Source organism: Ambystoma mexicanum (genome assembly GCF_040938575.1).
Source record: "Ambystoma mexicanum isolate Mex_15411 chromosome 12 unlocalized genomic scaffold, UKY_AmexF1_1 Mex_chr12_unloc.1, whole genome shotgun sequence".
NCBI classification, from domain to species: Eukaryota; Metazoa; Chordata; class Amphibia; order Caudata; family Ambystomatidae; genus Ambystoma; species Ambystoma mexicanum.
Window position 1 is genome coordinate 12,448,188 of NW_027182322.1, and position 15,893 is coordinate 12,464,080.

At 36.0% G+C, this 15,893-nt stretch overlaps 15 non-coding genes across 15 annotated transcripts; all 15 read left to right on the forward strand.

The window, feature by feature from the left end:
• Positions 1–737: 737 nt before the first annotated feature.
• TRNAR-UCU (transfer RNA arginine (anticodon UCU)) lies at positions 738–827 on the forward strand. The gene is given in 2 exon segments: positions 738–774; positions 792–827. It is a non-coding gene; the product is annotated as a tRNA-Arg (tRNA).
• A 676-nt stretch (positions 828–1,503) lies between these two features.
• On the forward strand, positions 1,504–1,593 carry TRNAR-UCU (transfer RNA arginine (anticodon UCU)). The gene is given in 2 exon segments: positions 1,504–1,540; positions 1,558–1,593. It is a non-coding gene; the product is annotated as a tRNA-Arg (tRNA).
• A 677-nt stretch (positions 1,594–2,270) lies between these two features.
• On the forward strand, positions 2,271–2,360 carry TRNAR-UCU (transfer RNA arginine (anticodon UCU)). The gene is given in 2 exon segments: positions 2,271–2,307; positions 2,325–2,360. It is a non-coding gene; the product is annotated as a tRNA-Arg (tRNA).
• A 676-nt stretch (positions 2,361–3,036) lies between these two features.
• Positions 3,037–3,126, forward strand: TRNAR-UCU (transfer RNA arginine (anticodon UCU)). Its single transcript is given in 2 exon segments — positions 3,037–3,073; positions 3,091–3,126. It is a non-coding gene; the product is annotated as a tRNA-Arg (tRNA).
• A 676-nt stretch (positions 3,127–3,802) lies between these two features.
• Positions 3,803–3,892, forward strand: TRNAR-UCU (transfer RNA arginine (anticodon UCU)). Its single transcript is given in 2 exon segments — positions 3,803–3,839; positions 3,857–3,892. It is a non-coding gene; the product is annotated as a tRNA-Arg (tRNA).
• A 2,207-nt stretch (positions 3,893–6,099) lies between these two features.
• On the forward strand, positions 6,100–6,189 carry TRNAR-UCU (transfer RNA arginine (anticodon UCU)). The gene is given in 2 exon segments: positions 6,100–6,136; positions 6,154–6,189. It is a non-coding gene; the product is annotated as a tRNA-Arg (tRNA).
• A 1,441-nt stretch (positions 6,190–7,630) lies between these two features.
• On the forward strand, positions 7,631–7,720 carry TRNAR-UCU (transfer RNA arginine (anticodon UCU)). Its single transcript is given in 2 exon segments — positions 7,631–7,667; positions 7,685–7,720. It is a non-coding gene; the product is annotated as a tRNA-Arg (tRNA).
• A 676-nt stretch (positions 7,721–8,396) lies between these two features.
• TRNAR-UCU (transfer RNA arginine (anticodon UCU)) lies at positions 8,397–8,486 on the forward strand. The gene is given in 2 exon segments: positions 8,397–8,433; positions 8,451–8,486. It is a non-coding gene; the product is annotated as a tRNA-Arg (tRNA).
• A 675-nt stretch (positions 8,487–9,161) lies between these two features.
• TRNAR-UCU (transfer RNA arginine (anticodon UCU)) lies at positions 9,162–9,251 on the forward strand. The gene is given in 2 exon segments: positions 9,162–9,198; positions 9,216–9,251. It is a non-coding gene; the product is annotated as a tRNA-Arg (tRNA).
• Positions 9,252–9,927: 676 nt separating this feature from the next.
• On the forward strand, positions 9,928–10,017 carry TRNAR-UCU (transfer RNA arginine (anticodon UCU)). Its single transcript is given in 2 exon segments — positions 9,928–9,964; positions 9,982–10,017. It is a non-coding gene; the product is annotated as a tRNA-Arg (tRNA).
• A 675-nt stretch (positions 10,018–10,692) lies between these two features.
• On the forward strand, positions 10,693–10,782 carry TRNAR-UCU (transfer RNA arginine (anticodon UCU)). Its single transcript is given in 2 exon segments — positions 10,693–10,729; positions 10,747–10,782. It is a non-coding gene; the product is annotated as a tRNA-Arg (tRNA).
• Positions 10,783–11,458: 676 nt separating this feature from the next.
• On the forward strand, positions 11,459–11,548 carry TRNAR-UCU (transfer RNA arginine (anticodon UCU)). The gene is given in 2 exon segments: positions 11,459–11,495; positions 11,513–11,548. It is a non-coding gene; the product is annotated as a tRNA-Arg (tRNA).
• Positions 11,549–12,989: 1,441 nt separating this feature from the next.
• On the forward strand, positions 12,990–13,079 carry TRNAR-UCU (transfer RNA arginine (anticodon UCU)). Its single transcript is given in 2 exon segments — positions 12,990–13,026; positions 13,044–13,079. It is a non-coding gene; the product is annotated as a tRNA-Arg (tRNA).
• A 676-nt stretch (positions 13,080–13,755) lies between these two features.
• TRNAR-UCU (transfer RNA arginine (anticodon UCU)) lies at positions 13,756–13,845 on the forward strand. The gene is given in 2 exon segments: positions 13,756–13,792; positions 13,810–13,845. It is a non-coding gene; the product is annotated as a tRNA-Arg (tRNA).
• Positions 13,846–15,287: 1,442 nt separating this feature from the next.
• Positions 15,288–15,377, forward strand: TRNAR-UCU (transfer RNA arginine (anticodon UCU)). Its single transcript is given in 2 exon segments — positions 15,288–15,324; positions 15,342–15,377. It is a non-coding gene; the product is annotated as a tRNA-Arg (tRNA).
• The last annotated feature ends 516 nt before the right edge of the window (positions 15,378–15,893 follow it).

Consider the following 15,893-nt stretch of genomic DNA (forward strand, 5'->3'; position numbering starts at 1 on the left):
GACTTCTAAGTGAATTGGCAAAGTCATTCAAAGGTTGTGGGTTAGAATCCAACCAGAGTCACATTTTTTACTTTCTTATTCAAATAAGGAACATTATGCATGTGAGGAATGTTTATTTTTGGCCGATGCTTTAATCTTAGTATTTCACCCAAGTTGAACCTATGTATCTAATACAGCATGCAACTGAATCAAAAGCAGTCTGCCTTCCATGGCAACAGGAACATATTGCTCATAAGCAATACAACATCACTGCCAGAAACTTTGCACTTTCCTAATGTATCCTTCCTTCAGAAACATTGTCTTTATAATAGCTGTAAATGAGATAGACCAAAAACACGACACCCTACACTCAGACATTTGTTTCTAGCGACATATAAAGTAAAATCTTCTTTCAAAGCTATTTATGGTATATTCTCTTTGTGTTTTTGTATTGTTAACCAATTGTATGGCTGCACTTTTTATCCAGTTCTTTTTTATTAAGGTATGGAATTGTTGTCCAAACGTATTCAGTTTGCAAGAAAATACAGTAATACCCTATTCTCCGAATTTATCCCTAAAGGAACAAAGGTGTAGTTCAAGGTTTCACCCAGAAGTGTGATTCTTCTACAGACATTTTATGTTTCAGAAAACAATTATTCTTTCTTGTATCCCAGAAGGCTTGATAATATGATGTGAAGTAAACACTGGATTGACAAAACCTCGATCATCCCCTGATGTACGCAAGTTGATTGTCATCTGGCTCTGTGGCGCAATGGATAGCGCGTTGGACTTCTAAGTGAATTGGCAAAGTCATTCAAAGGTTGTGGGTTCGAATCCCACCAGAGTCGCATTTTTTACTTTCTTTTTCAAACAAGGAACATTATGCATGTGAGGAATGTTTATTTTTGGCCGATGCTTTAATCTTAGTATTTGACCCAAGTTGAACCTATGTATCTAATACAGCATGCAACTGAATCAAAAGCAGTCTGCCTTCCATTGCAACAGGAACATATTGCTCATAAGCAATACAACATCACTGCCAGAAACTTTGCACTTTCCTAATGTATCCTTCCTTCAGAAACATTGTCTTTATAATAGCTGTAAATGAGATAGACCAAAAACACGACACCCTACACTCAGACATTTGTTTCTAGCGACATATAAAGTAAAATCTTCTTTCAAAGCTATTTATGGTATATTCTCTTTGTGTTTTTGTATTGTTAACCAATTGTATGGCTGCACTTTTTATCCAGTTCTTTTTTATTAAGGTATGGAATTGTTGTCCCAACGTATTCAGTTTGCAAGAAAGTACAGTAATACCCTATTCTCCGAATTTATCCCTAAAGGAACAAAGGTGTAGTTCAAGGTTTCACCCAGAAGTGTGATTCTTCTACAGACATTTTATGTTTCAGAAAACAATTATTCTTTCTTGTATCCCAGAAGGCTTGATAATATGATGTGAAGTAAACACTGGATTGACAAAACTTCGATCATCCCTTAATGTACGCAAGTTGATTTTCACCTGGCTCTGTGGCGCAATGGATAGCGCATTGGACTTCTAAGTGAATTGGCAAAGTCATTCAAAGGTTGTGGGTTCGAATCCCACCAGAGTCGTATTTTTTACTTTCTTATTCAAACAAGGAACATTATGCATGTGAGGAATGTTTATTTTTGGCCGATGCTTTAATCTTAGTATTTGACCCAAGTTGAACCAATGTATCTAATACAGCATGCAACTGAATCAAAAGCAGTCTGCCTTCCATTGCAACAGGAACATATTGCTCATAAGGAATACAACATCACTGCCAAAAACTTTGCACTTTCCTAATGTATCCTTCCTTCAGAAACATTGTCTTTATAATAGCTGTAAATGAGATGGACCAAAAACACGACACCCTACACTCAGACATTTGTTTCTAGCGACATATAAAGTAAAATATTCTTTCAAAACTATTTATGGTATATTCTCTTTGTGTTTTTGTATTGTTAACCAATTGTATGTCTGCACTTTTTATCCAGTTCTTTTTTATTAAGGTATGGAATTGTTGTCCAAACCAATTCACTTGGCAAGAAAATACTGTAATACCCTATTCTCTGAATTTCTCCCCAAGCGAACAAAGGTGCAGTTCAAGGTTTCGCCCTGAACTGTGATTCTTGCTACAGACATTTTATGTTTCAGAAAACAATCATTCTTTCATGTATCCCAGAAGGCTTGATAATATGATGTGAAGTAAACACTGGATTGACAAAACCTCGATCATCCCCTGATGTACGCAAGTTGATTGTCATCTGGCTCTGTGGCGCAATGGATAGCGCGTTGGACTTCTAAGTGAATTGGCAAAGTCATTCAAAGGTTGTGGGTTCGAATCCCACCAGAGTTGCATTTTTTACTTTCTTATTCAAACAAGGAACATTATGCATGTGAGGAATGTTTATTTTTGGCCGATGCTTTAATCTTAGTATTTGACCCAAGTTGAACCTATGTATCTAATACAGCATGCAACTGAATCAAAAGCAGTCTGCCTTCCATTGCAACAGGAACATATTGCTCATAAGCAATACAACATCACTGCCAGAAACTTTGCACGTTCCTAATGTATCCTTCCTTCAGAAACATTGTCTTTATAATAGCTGTAAATGAGATAGACCAAAAACACGACACCCTACACTCAGACATTTGTTTCTAGCGACATATAAAGTAAAATATTCTTTCAAAACTATTTATGGTATATTCTCTTTGTGTTTTTGTATTGTTAACCAATTGTATGGCTGCACTTTTTATACAGTTCTTTTTTATTAAGGTATGGAATTGTTGTCCAAACGTATTCAGTTTGCAAGAAAATACAGTAATACCCTATTCTCTGAATTTATCCCTAAAGGAACAAAGGTGTAGTTCAAGGTTTCACCCAGAAGTGTGATTCTTCTACAGACATTTTATGTTTCAGAAAACAATTATTCTTTCTTGTATCCCAGAAGGCTTGATAATATGATGTGAAGTAAACACTGGATTGACAAAACCTCGATCATCCCCTGATGTACGCAAGTTGATTGTCATCTGGCTCTGTGGCGCAATGGATAGCGCGTTGGACTTCTAAGTGAATTGGCAAAGTCATTCAAAGGTTGTGGGTTCGAATCCCACCAGAGTCGCATTTTTTACTTTCTTATTCAAACAAGGAACATTATGCATGTGAGGAATGTTTATTTTTGGCCGATGCTTTAATCTTAGTATGTGACCCAAGTTGAACCTATGTATCTAATACAGCATGCAACTGAATCAAAAGCAGTCTGCCTTCCATTGCAACAGGAACATATTGCTCATAAGCAATACAACATCACTGCCAGAAACTTTGCACTTTCCTAATGTATCCTTCCTTCAGAAACATTGTCTTTATAATAGCTGTAAATGAGATAGACCAAAAACACGACACCCTACACTCAGACATTTGTTTCTAGCGACATATAAAGTAAAATCTTCTTTCAAAGCTATTTATGGTATATTCTCTTTGTGTTTTTGTATTGTTAACCAATTGTATGGCTGCACTTTTTATCCAGTTCTTTTTTATTAAGGTATGGAATTGTTGTCCAAACGTATTCAGTTTGCAAGAAAATACAGTAATACCCTATTCTCCGAATTTATCCCTAAAGGAACAAAGGTGTAGTTCAAGGTTTCACCCAGAAGTGTGATTCTTCTACAGACATTTTATGTTTCAGAAAACAATTATTCTTTCTTGTATCCCAGAAGGCTTGATAATATGATGTGAAGTAAACACTGGATTGACAAAACCTCGATCATCCCCTGATGTACGCAAGTTGATTGTCATCTGGCTCTGTGGCGCAATGGATAGCGCGTTGGACTTCTAAGTGAATTGGCAAAGTCATTCAAAGGTTGTGGGTTCGAATCCCACCAGAGTCGCATTTTTTACTTTCTTATTCAAACAAGGAACATTATGCATGTGAGGAATGTTTATTTTTGGCCGATGCTTTAATCTTAGTATGTGACCCAAGTTGAACCTATGTATCTAATACAGCATGCAACTGAATCAAAAGCAGTCTGCCTTCCATTGCAACAGGAACATATTGCTCATAAGCAATACAACATCACTGCCAGAAACTTGGCACTTTCCTAATGTATCCTTCCTTCAGAAACATTGTCTTTATAATAGCTGTAAATGAGATAGACCAAAAACACGACACCCTACACTCAGACATTTGTTTCTAGCGACATATAAAGTAAAATCTTCTTTCAAAGCTATTTATGGTATATTCTCTTTGTGTTTTTGTATTGTTAACCAATTGTATGGCTGCACTTTTTATCCAGTTCTTTTTTATTAAGGTATGGAATTGTTGTCCAAACGTATTCAGTTTGCAAGAAAATACAGTAATACCCTATTCTCCGAATTTATCCCTAAAGGAACAAAGGTGTAGTTCAATGTTTCACCCAGAAGTGTGATTCTTCTACAGACATTTTATGTTTCAGAAAACAATTATTCTTTCTTGTATCCCAGAAGGCTTGATAATATGATGTGAAGTAAACACTGGATTGACAAAACTTCGATCATCCCTTAATTTACGCAAGTTGATTTTTGTCTGGCTCTGTGGCGCAATGGATAGCGCGTTGGACTTCTAAGTGAATTGGCAAAGTCATTCAAAGTTTGTGTGTTCGAATCCCACCAGAGTCGCATTTTTTACTTTCTTATTCAAACAAGGAACATTATGCATGTGAGGAATGTTTATTTTTGGCCGATGCTTTAATCTTAGTATTTGACCCAAGTTGAACCTATGTATCTAATACAGCATGCAACTGAATCAAAAGCAGTCTGCCTTCCATTGCAACAGGAACATATTGCTCATAAGCAATACAACATCACTACCAGAAACTTGGCACTTTTCTAATGTATCCTTCCTTCAGAAACATTGTCTTTATAATAGCTGTAAATGAGATAGACCAAAACACGACACCCTACGCTCAGACATTTGTTTCTAGCGACATATAAAGTAAAATCTTCTTTCAAAGCTATTTATGGTATATTCTCTTTGTGTTTTTGTATTGTTAACCAATTGTATGTCTGCACTTTTTATCCAGTTCTTTTTTATTAAGGTATGGAATTGTTGTCCAAACCAATTCACTTGGCAAGAAAATACTGTAATACCCTATTCTCCGAATTTATCCCTAAAGGAACAAAGGTGTAGTTCAAGGTTTCACCCAGAAGTGTGATTCTTCTACAGACATTTTATGTTTCCGAAAACAATTATTCTTTCTTGTATCCCAGAAGGCTTGATAATATGATGTGAAGTAAACACCGGATTGACAAAACTTCGATCATCCCTTAATGTACTCAAGTTGATGTGCATCTGGCTCTGTGGCGCAATGGATAGAGCGTTGGACTTCTAAGTGAATTGGCAAAGTCATTCAAAGGTTGTGGGTTCGAATCCCACCAGAGTCGCATTTTTTACTTTCTTATTCAAACAAGGAACATTACGCATGTGAGGAATGTTTATTTTTGGCCGATGCTTTAATCTTAGTATTTGACCCAAGTTGAACCTATGTATCTAATACAGCATGCAACTGAATCAAAAGCAGTCTGCCTTCCATTGCAACAGGAACATATTGCTCATAAGCAATACAACATCACTGCCAGAAACTTTGCACTTTCCTAATGTATCCTTCCTTCAGAAACATTGTCTTTATAATAGCTGTAAATGAGATAGACCAAAAACACGACACCCTACACTCAGACATTTGTTTCTAGCGACATATAAAGTAAAATCTTCTTTCAAAGCTATTTATGGTATATTCTCTTTGTGTTTTTGTATTGTTAACCAATTGTATGGCTGCACTTTTTATCCAGTTCTTTTTTATTAAGGTATGGAATTGTTGTCCAAACGTATTCAGTTTGCAAGAAAATACAGTAATACCCTATTCTCCGAATTTATCCCTAAAGGAACAAAGGTGTAGTTCAAGGTTTCACCCAGAAGTGTGATTCTTCTACAGACATTTTATGTTTCAGAAAACAATTATTCTTTCTTGTATCCCAGAAGGCTTGATAATATGATGTGAAGTAAACACTGGATTGACAAAACCTCGATCATCCCCTGATGTACGCAAGTTGATTGTCACCTGGCTCTGTGGCGCAATGGATAGCGCGTTGGACTTCTAAGTGAATTGGCAAAGTCATTCAAAGGTTGTGGGTTCGAATCCCACCAGAGTCGCATTTTTTACTTTCTTATTCAAACAAGGAACATTATGCATGTGAGGAATGTTTATTTTTGGCCGATGCTTTAATCTTAGTATGTGACCCAAGTTGAACCTATGTATCTAATACAGCATGCAACTGAATCAAAAGCAGTCTGCCTTCCATTGCAACAGGAACATATTGCTCATAAGCAATACAACATCACTGCCAGAAACTTTGCACTTTCCTAATGTATCCTTCCTTCAGAAACATTGTCTTTATAATAGCTGTAAATGAGATAGACCAAAAACACGACACCCTACACTCAGACATTTGTTTCTAGCGACATATAAAGTAAAATCTTCTTTCAAAGCTATTTATGGTATATTCTCTTTGTGTTTTTGTATTGTTAACCAATTGTATGGCTGCACTTTTTATCCAGTTCTTTTTTATTAAGGTATGGAATTGTTGTCCAAACGTATTCAGTTTGCAAGAAAATACAGTAATACCCTATTCTCCGAATTTATCCCTAAAGGAACAAAGGTGTAGTTCAATGTTTCACCCAGAAGTGTGATTCTTCTACAGACATTTTATGTTTCAGAAAACAATTATTCTTTCTTGTATCCCAGAAGGCTTGATAATATGATGTGAAGTAAACACTGGATTGACAAAACTTCGATCATCCCTTAATGTACGCAACTTGATTTTCATCTGGCTCTGTGGTGCAATGGATAGCGCGTTGGACTTCTAAGTGAATTGGCAAAGTCATTCAAAGTTTGTGTGTTCGAATCCCACCAGAGTCGCATTTTTTACTTTCTTATTCAAACAAGGAACATTATGCATGTGAGGAATGTTTATTTTTGGCCGATGCTTTAATCTTAGTATTTGACCCAAGTTGAACCTATGTATCTAATACAGCATGCAACTGAATCAAAAGCAGTCTGCCTTCCATTGCAACAGGAACATATTGCTCATAAGCAATACAACATCACTACCAGAAACTTGGCACTTTTCTAATGTATCCTTCCTTCAGAAACATTGTCTTTATAATAGCTGTAAATGAGATAGACCAAAACACGACACCCTACGCTCAGACATTTGTTTCTAGCGACATATAAAGTAAAATCTTCTTTCAAAGCTATTTATGGTATATTCTCTTTGTGTTTTTGTATTGTTAACCAATTGTATGTCTGCACTTTTTATCCAGTTCTTTTTTATTAAGGTATGGAATTGTTGTCCAAACCAATTCAGTTGGCAAGAAAATACTGTAATACCCTATTCTCCGAATTTATCCCTAAAGGAACAAAGGTGTAGTTCAAGGTTTCACCCAGAAGTGTGATTCTTCTACAGACATTTTATGTTTCCGAAAACAATTATTCTTTCTTGTATCCCAGAAGGCTTGATAATATGATGTGAAGTAAACACCGGATTGACAAAACTTCGATCATCCCTTAATGTACTCAAGTTGATGTGCATCTGGCTCTGTGGCGCAATGGATAGCGCGTTGGACTTCTAAGTGAATTGGCAAAGTCATTCAAAGGTTGTGGGTTCGAATCCCACCAGAGTCGCATTTTTTACTTTCTTATTCAAACAAGGAACATTATGCATGTGAGGAATGTTTATTTTTGGCCGATGCTTTAATCTTAGTATTTGACCCAAGTTGAACCTATGTATCTAATACAGCATGCAACTGAATCAAAAGCAGTCTGCCTTCCATTGTAACAGGAACATATTGCTCATAAGCAATACAACATCACTGCCAGAAACTTTGCACTTTCCTAATGTATCCTTCCTTCAGAAACATTGTCTTTATAATAGCTGTAAATGAGATAGACCAAAAACACGACACCCTACACTCAGACATTTGTTTCTAGCGACATATAAAGTAAAATCTTCTTTCAAAGCTATTTATGGTATATTCTCTTTGTGTTTTTGTATTGTTAACCAATTGTATGGCTGCACTTTTTATCCAGTTCTTTTTTATTAAGGTATGGAATTGTTGTCCAAACGTATTCAGTTTGCAAGAAAATACAGTAATACCCTATTCTCCGAATTTATCCCTAAAGGAACAAAGGTGTAGTTCAAGGTTTCACCCAGAAGTGTGATTCTTCTACAGACATTTTATGTTTCAGAAAACAATTATTCTTTCTTGTATCCCAGAAGGCTTGATAATATGATGTGAAGTAAACACTGGATTGACAAAACTTCGATCATCCCTTAATGTACGCAAGTTGATTTTCATCTGGCTCTGTGGCGCAATGGATAGCGCATTGGACTTCTAAGTGAATTGGCAAAGTCATTCAAAGGTTGTGGGTTCGAATCCCACCAGAGTCGTATTTTTTACTTTCTTATTCAAACAAGGAACATTATGCATGTGAGGAATGTTTATTTTTGGCCGATGCTTTAATCTTAGTATTTGACCCAAGTTGAACCAATGTATCTAATACAGCATGCAACTGAATCAAAAGCAGTCTGCCTTCCATTGCAACAGGAACATATTGCTCATAAGCAATACAACATCACTGCCAGAAACTTTGCACTTTCCTAATGTATCCTTCCTTCAGAAACATTGTCTTTATAATAGCTGTAAATGAGATAGACCAAAAACACGACACCCTACACTCAGACATTTGTTTCTAGCGACATATAAAGTAAAATCTTCTTTCAAAGCTATTTATGGTATATTCTCTTTGTGTTTTTGTATTGTTAACCAATTGTATGGCTGCACTTTTTATCCAGTTCTTTTTTATTAAGGTATGGAATTGTTGTCCAAACGTATTCAGTTTGCAAGAAAATACAGTAATACCCTATTCTCCGATTTATCCCTAAAGGAACAAAGGTGTAGTTCAAGGTTTCACCCAGAAGTGTGATTCTTCTACAGACATTTTATGTTTCAGAAAACAATTATTCTTTCTTGTATCCCAGAAGGCTTGATAATATGATGTGAAGTAAACACTGGATTGACAAAACTTCGATCATCCCTTAATGTACGCAAGTTGATTTTCATCTGGCTCTGTGGCGCAATGGATAGCGCGTTGGACTTCTAAGTGAATTGGCAAAGTCATTCAAAGGTTGTGGGTTCGAATCCCACCAGAGTCGTATTTTTTACTTTCTTATTCAAACAAGGAACATTATGCATGTGAGGAATGTTTATTTTTGGCCGATGCTTTAATCTTAGTATTTGACCCAAGTTGAACCTATGTATCTAATACAGCATGCAACTGAATCAAAAGCAGTCTGCCTTCCATTGCAACAGGAACATATTGCTCATAAGCAATACAACATCACTGCCAGAAACTTTGCACTTTCCTAACGTATCCTTCCTTCAGAAACATTGTCTTTATAATAGCTGTAAATGAGATAGACCAAAAACACGACACCCTACACTCAGACATTTGTTTCTAGCGACATATAAAGTAAAATCTTCTTTCAAAGCTATTTATGGTATATTCTCTTTGTGTTTTTGTATTGTTAACCAATTGTATGTCTGCACTTTTTATCCAGTTCTTTTTTATTAAGGTATGGAATTGTTGTCCAAACGTATTCAGTTTGCAAGAAAATACAGTAATACCCTATTCTCCGAATTTATCCCTAAAGGAACAAAGGTGTATTTCAAGGTTTCACCCAGAAGTGTGATTCTTCTACAGACATTTTATGTTTCAGAAAACAATTATTCTTTCTTGTATCCCAGAAGGCTTGATAATATGATGTGAAGTAAACACTGGATTGACAAAACTTCGATCATCCCTTAATGTACGCAAGTTGAGTTTCAACTGGCTCTGTGGCGCAATGGATAGCGCGTTGGACTTCTAAGTGAATTGGCAAAGTCATTCAAAGGTTGTGGGTTCGAATCCCACCAGAGTCGCATTTTTTACTTTCTTATTCAAACAAGGAACATTATGCATGTGAGGAATGTTTATTTTTGGCCGATGCTTTAATCTTAGTATGTGACCCAAGTTGAACCTATGTATCTAATACAGCATGCAACTGAATCAAAAGCAGTCTGCCTTCCATTGCAACAGGAACATATTGCTCATAAGCAATACAACATCACTGCCAGAAACTTGACACTTTCCTAATGTATCCTTCCTTCAGAAACATTGTCTTTATAATAGCTGTAAATGAGATAGACCAAAAACACGACACCCTACACTCAGACATTTGTTTCTAGCGACATATAAAGTAAAATCTTCTTTCAAAGCTATTTATGGTATATTCTCTTTGTGTTTTTGTATTGTTAACCAATTGTATGGCTGCACTTTTTATCCAGTTCTTTTTTATTAAGGTATGGAATTGTTGTCCAAACGTATTCAGTTTGCAAGAAAATACAGTAATACCCTATTCTCCGATTTATCCCTAAAGGAACAAAGGTGTAGTTCAAGGTTTCACCCAGAAGTGTGATTCTTCTACAGACATTTTATGTTTCAGAAAACAATTATTCTTTCTTGTATCCCAGAAGGCTTGATAATATGATGTGAAGTAAACACTGGATTGACAAAACTTCGATCATCCCTTAATGTACGCAAGTTGATTTTCATCTGGCTCTGTGGCGCAATGGATAGCGCGTTGGACTTCTAAGTGAATTGGCAAAGTCATTCAAAGGTTGTGGGTTCGAATCCCACCAGAGTCGTATTTTTTACTTTCTTATTCAAACAAGGAACATTATGCATGTGAGGAATGTTTATTTTTGGCCGATGCTTTAATCTTAGTATTTGACCTAAGTTGAACCTATGTATCTAATACAGCATGCAACTGAATCAAAAGCAGTCTGCCTTCCATTGCAACAGGAACATATTGCTCATAAGCAATACAACATCACTGCCAGAAACTTTGCACTTTCCTAACGTATCCTTCCTTCAGAAACATTGTCTTTATAATAGCTGTAAATGAGATAGACCAAAAACACGACACCCTACACTCAGACATTTGTTTCTAGCGACATATAAAGTAAAATCTTCTTTCAAAGCTATTTATGGTATATTCTCTTTGTGTTTTTGTATTGTTAACCAATTGTATGTCTGCACTTTTTATCCAGTTCTTTTTTATTAAGGTATGGAATTGTTGTCCAAACGTATTCAGTTTGCAAGAAAATACAGTAATACCCTATTCTCCGAATTTATCCCTAAAGGAACAAAGGTGTATTTCAAGGTTTCACCCAGAAGTGTGATTCTTCTACAGACATTTTATGTTTCAGAAAACAATTATTCTTTCTTGTATCCCAGAAGGCTTGATAATATGATGTGAAGTAAACACTGGATTGACAAAACTTCGATCATCCCTTAATGTACGCAAGTTGAGTTTCAACTGGCTCTGTGGCGCAATGGATAGCGCGTTGGACTTCTAAGTGAATTGGCAAAGTCATTCAAAGGTTGTGGGTTTGAATCCCACCAGAGTCGCATTTTTTACTTTCTTATTCAAACAAGGAACATTATGCATGTGAGGAATGTTTATTTTTGGCCGATGCTTTAATCTTAGTATGTGACCCAAGTTGAACCTATGTATCTAATACAGCATGCAACTGAATCAAAAGCAGTCTGCCTTCCATTGCAACAGGAACATATTGCTCATAAGCAATACAACATCACTGCCAGAAACTTGACACTTTCCTAATGTATCCTTCCTTCAGAAACATTGTCTTTATAATAGCTGTAAATGAGATAGACCAAAAACACGACACCCTACACTCAGACATTTGTTTCTAGCGACATATAAAGTAAAATCTTCTTTCAAAGCTATTTATGGTATATTCTCTTTGTGTTTTTGTATTGTTAACCAATTGTATGGCTGCACTTTTTATCCAGTTCTTTTTTATTAAGGTATGGAATTGTTGTCCAAACGTATTCAGTTTGCAAGAAAATACAGTAATACCCTATTCTCCGAATTTATCCCTAAAGGAACAAAGGTGTAGTTCAATGTTTCACCCAGAAGTGTGATTCTTCTACAGACATTTTATGTTTCAGAAAACAATTATTCTTTCTTGTATCCCAGAAGGCTTGATAATATGATGTGAAGTAAACACTGGATTGACAAAACTTCGATCATCCCTTAATGTACGCAACTTGATTTTCATCTGGCTCTGTGGTGCAATGGATAGCGCGTTGGACTTCTAAGTGAATTGGCAAAGTCATTCAAAGTTTGTGTGTTCGAATCCCACCAGAGTCGCATTTTTTACTTTCTTATTCAAACAAGGAACATTATGCATGTGAGGAATGTTTATTTTTGGCCGATGCTTTAATCTTAGTATTTGACCCAAGTTGAACCTATGTATCTAATACAGCATGCAACTGAATCAAAAGCAGTCTGCCTTCCATTGCAACAGGAACATATTGCTCATAAGCAATACAACATCACTACCAGAAACTTGGCACTTTTCTAATGTATCCTTCCTTCAGAAACATTGTCTTTATAATAGCTGTAAATGAGATAGACCAAAACACGACACCCTACGCTCAGACATTTGTTTCTAGCGACATATAAAGTAAAATCTTCTTTCAAAGCTATTTATGGTATATTCTCTTTGTGTTTTTGTATTGTTAACCAATTGTATGTCTGCACTTTTTATCCAGTTCTTTTTTATTAAGGTATGGAATTGTTGTCCAAACCAATTCACTTGGCAAGAAAATACTGTAATACCCTATTCTCCGAATTTATCCCTAAAGGAACAAAGGTGTAGTTCAAGGTTTCACCCAGAAGTGTGATTCTTCTACAGACATTTTATGTTTCCGAAAACAATTATTCTTTCTTGTATCCCAGAAGGCTTGATAATATGATGTGAAGTAAACACCGGATTGACAAAACTTCGATCATCCCTTAATGTACTCAAGTTGATGTGCATCTGGCTCTGTGGCGCAATGGATAGCGCGTTGGACTTCTAAGTGAATTGGCAAAGTCATTCAAAGGTTGTGGGTTCGAATCCCACCAGAGTCGCATTTTTTACTTTCTTATTCAAACAAGGAACATTACGCATGTGAGGAATGTTTATTTTTGGCCGATGCTTTAATCTTAGTATTTGACCCAAGTTGAACCTATGTATCTAATACAGCATGCAACTGAATCAAAAGCAGTCTGCCTTCCATTGCAACAGGAACATATTGCTCATAAGCAATACAACATCACTGCCAGAAACTTTGCACTTTCCTAATGTATCCTTCCTTCAGAAACATTGTCTTTATAATAGCTGTAAATGAGATAGACCAAAAACACGACACCCTACACTCAGACATTTGTTTCTAGCGACATATAAAGTAAAATCTTCTTTCAAAGCTATTTATGGTATATTCTCTTTGTGTTTTTGTATTGTTAACCAATTGTATGGCTGCACTTTTTATCCAGTTCTTTTTTATTAAGGTATGGAATTGTTGTCCAAACGTATTCAGTTTGCAAGAAAATACAGTAATACCCTATTCTCCGAATTTATCCCTAAAGGAACAAAGGTGTAGTTCAAGGTTTCACCCAGAAGTGTGATTCTTCTACAGACATTTTATGTTTCAGAAAACAATTATTCTTTCTTGTATCCCAGAAGGCTTGATAATATGATGTGAAGTAAACACTGGATTGACAAAACCTCGATCATCCCCTGATGTACGCAAGTTGATTGTCATCTGGCTCTGTGGCGCAATGGATAGCGCGTTGGACTTCTAAGTGAATTGGCAAAGTCATTCAAAGGTTGTGGGTTCGAATCCCACCAGAGTCGCATTTTTTACTTTCTTATTCAAACAAGGAACATTATGCATGTGAGGAATGTTTATTTTTGGCCGATGCTTTAATCTTAGTATGTGACCCAAGTTGAACCTATGTATCTAATACAGCATGCAACTGAATCAAAAGCAGTCTGCCTTCCATTGCAACAGGAACATATTGCTCATAAGCAATACAACATCACTGCCAGAAACTTTGCACTTTCCTAATGTATCCTTCCTTCAGAAACATTGTCTTTATAATAGCTGTAAATGAGATAGACCAAAAACACGACACCCTACACTCAGACATTTGTTTCTAGCGACATATAAAGTAAAATCTTCTTTCAAAGCTATTTATGGTATATTCTCTTTGTGTTTTTGTATTGTTAACCAATTGTATGGCTGCACTTTTTATCCAGTTCTTTTTTATTAAGGTATGGAATTGTTGTCCAAACGTATTCAGTTTGCAAGAAAATACAGTAATACCCTATTCTCCGAATTTATCCCTAAAGGAACAAAGGTGTAGTTCAATGTTTCACCCAGAAGTGTGATTCTTCTACAGACATTTTATGTTTCAGAAAACAATTATTCTTTCTTGTATCCCAGAAGGCTTGATAATATGATGTGAAGTAAACACTGGATTGACAAAACTTCGATCATCCCTTAATGTACGCAACTTGATTTTCATCTGGCTCTGTGGTGCAATGGATAGCGCGTTGGACTTCTAAGTGAATTGGCAAAGTCATTCAAAGTTTGTGTGTTCGAATCCCACCAGAGTCGCATTTTTTACTTTCTTATTCAAACAAGGAACATTATGCATGTGAGGAATGTTTATTTTTGGCCGATGCTTTAATCTTAGTATTTGACCCAAGTTGAACCTATGTATCTAATACAGCATGCAACTGAATCAAAAGCAGTCTGCCTTCCATTGCAACAGGAACATATTGCTCATAAGCAATACAACATCACTACCAGAAACTTGGCACTTTTCTAATGTATCCTTCCTTCAGAAACATTGTCTTTATAATAGCTGTAAATGAGATAGACCAAAAACACGACACCCTACACTCAGACATTTGTTTCTAGCGACATATAAAGTAAAATCTTCTTTCAAAGCTATTTATGGTATATTCTCTTTGTGTTTTTGTATTGTTAACCAATTGTATGGCTGCACTTTTTATCCAGTTCTTTTTTATTAAGGTATGGAATTGTTGTCCAAACGTATTCAGTTTGCAAGAAAATACAGTAATACCCTATTCTCCGAATTTATCCCTAAAGGAACAAAGGTGTAGTTCAAGGTTTCACCCAGAAGTGTGATTCTTCTACAGACATTTTATGTTTCAGAAAACAATTATTCTTTCTTGTATCCCAGAAGGCTTGATAATATGATGTGAAGTAAACACTGGATTGACAAAACCTCGATCATCCCCTGATGTACGCAAGTTGATTGTCATCTGGCTCTGTGGCGCAATGGATAGCGCGTTGGACTTCTAAGTGAATTGGCAAAGTCATTCAAAGGTTGTGGGTTCGAATCCCACCAGAGTCGCATTTTTTACTTTCTTATTCAAACAAGGAACATTATGCATGTGAGGAATGTTTATTTTTGGCCGATGCTTTAATCTTAGTATGTGACCCAAGTTGAACCTATGTATCTAATACAGCATGCAACTGAATCAAAAGCAGTCTGCCTTCCATTGCAACAGGAACATATTGCTCATAAGCAATACAACATCACTGCCAGAAACTTGGCACTTTCCTAATGTATCCTTCCTTCAGAAACATTGTCTTTATAATAGCTGTAAATGAGATAGACCAAAAACACGACACCCTACACTCAGACATTTGTTTCTAGCGACATATAAAGTAAAATCTTCTTTCAAAGCTATTTATGGTATATTCTCTTTGTGTTTTTGTATTGTTAACCAATTGTATGGCTGCACTTTTTATCCAGTTCTTTTTTATTAAGGTATGGAATTGTTGTCCAAACGTATTCAGTTTGCAAGAAAATACAGTAATACCCTATTCTCCGAATTTATCCCTAAAGGAACAAAGGTGTAGTTCA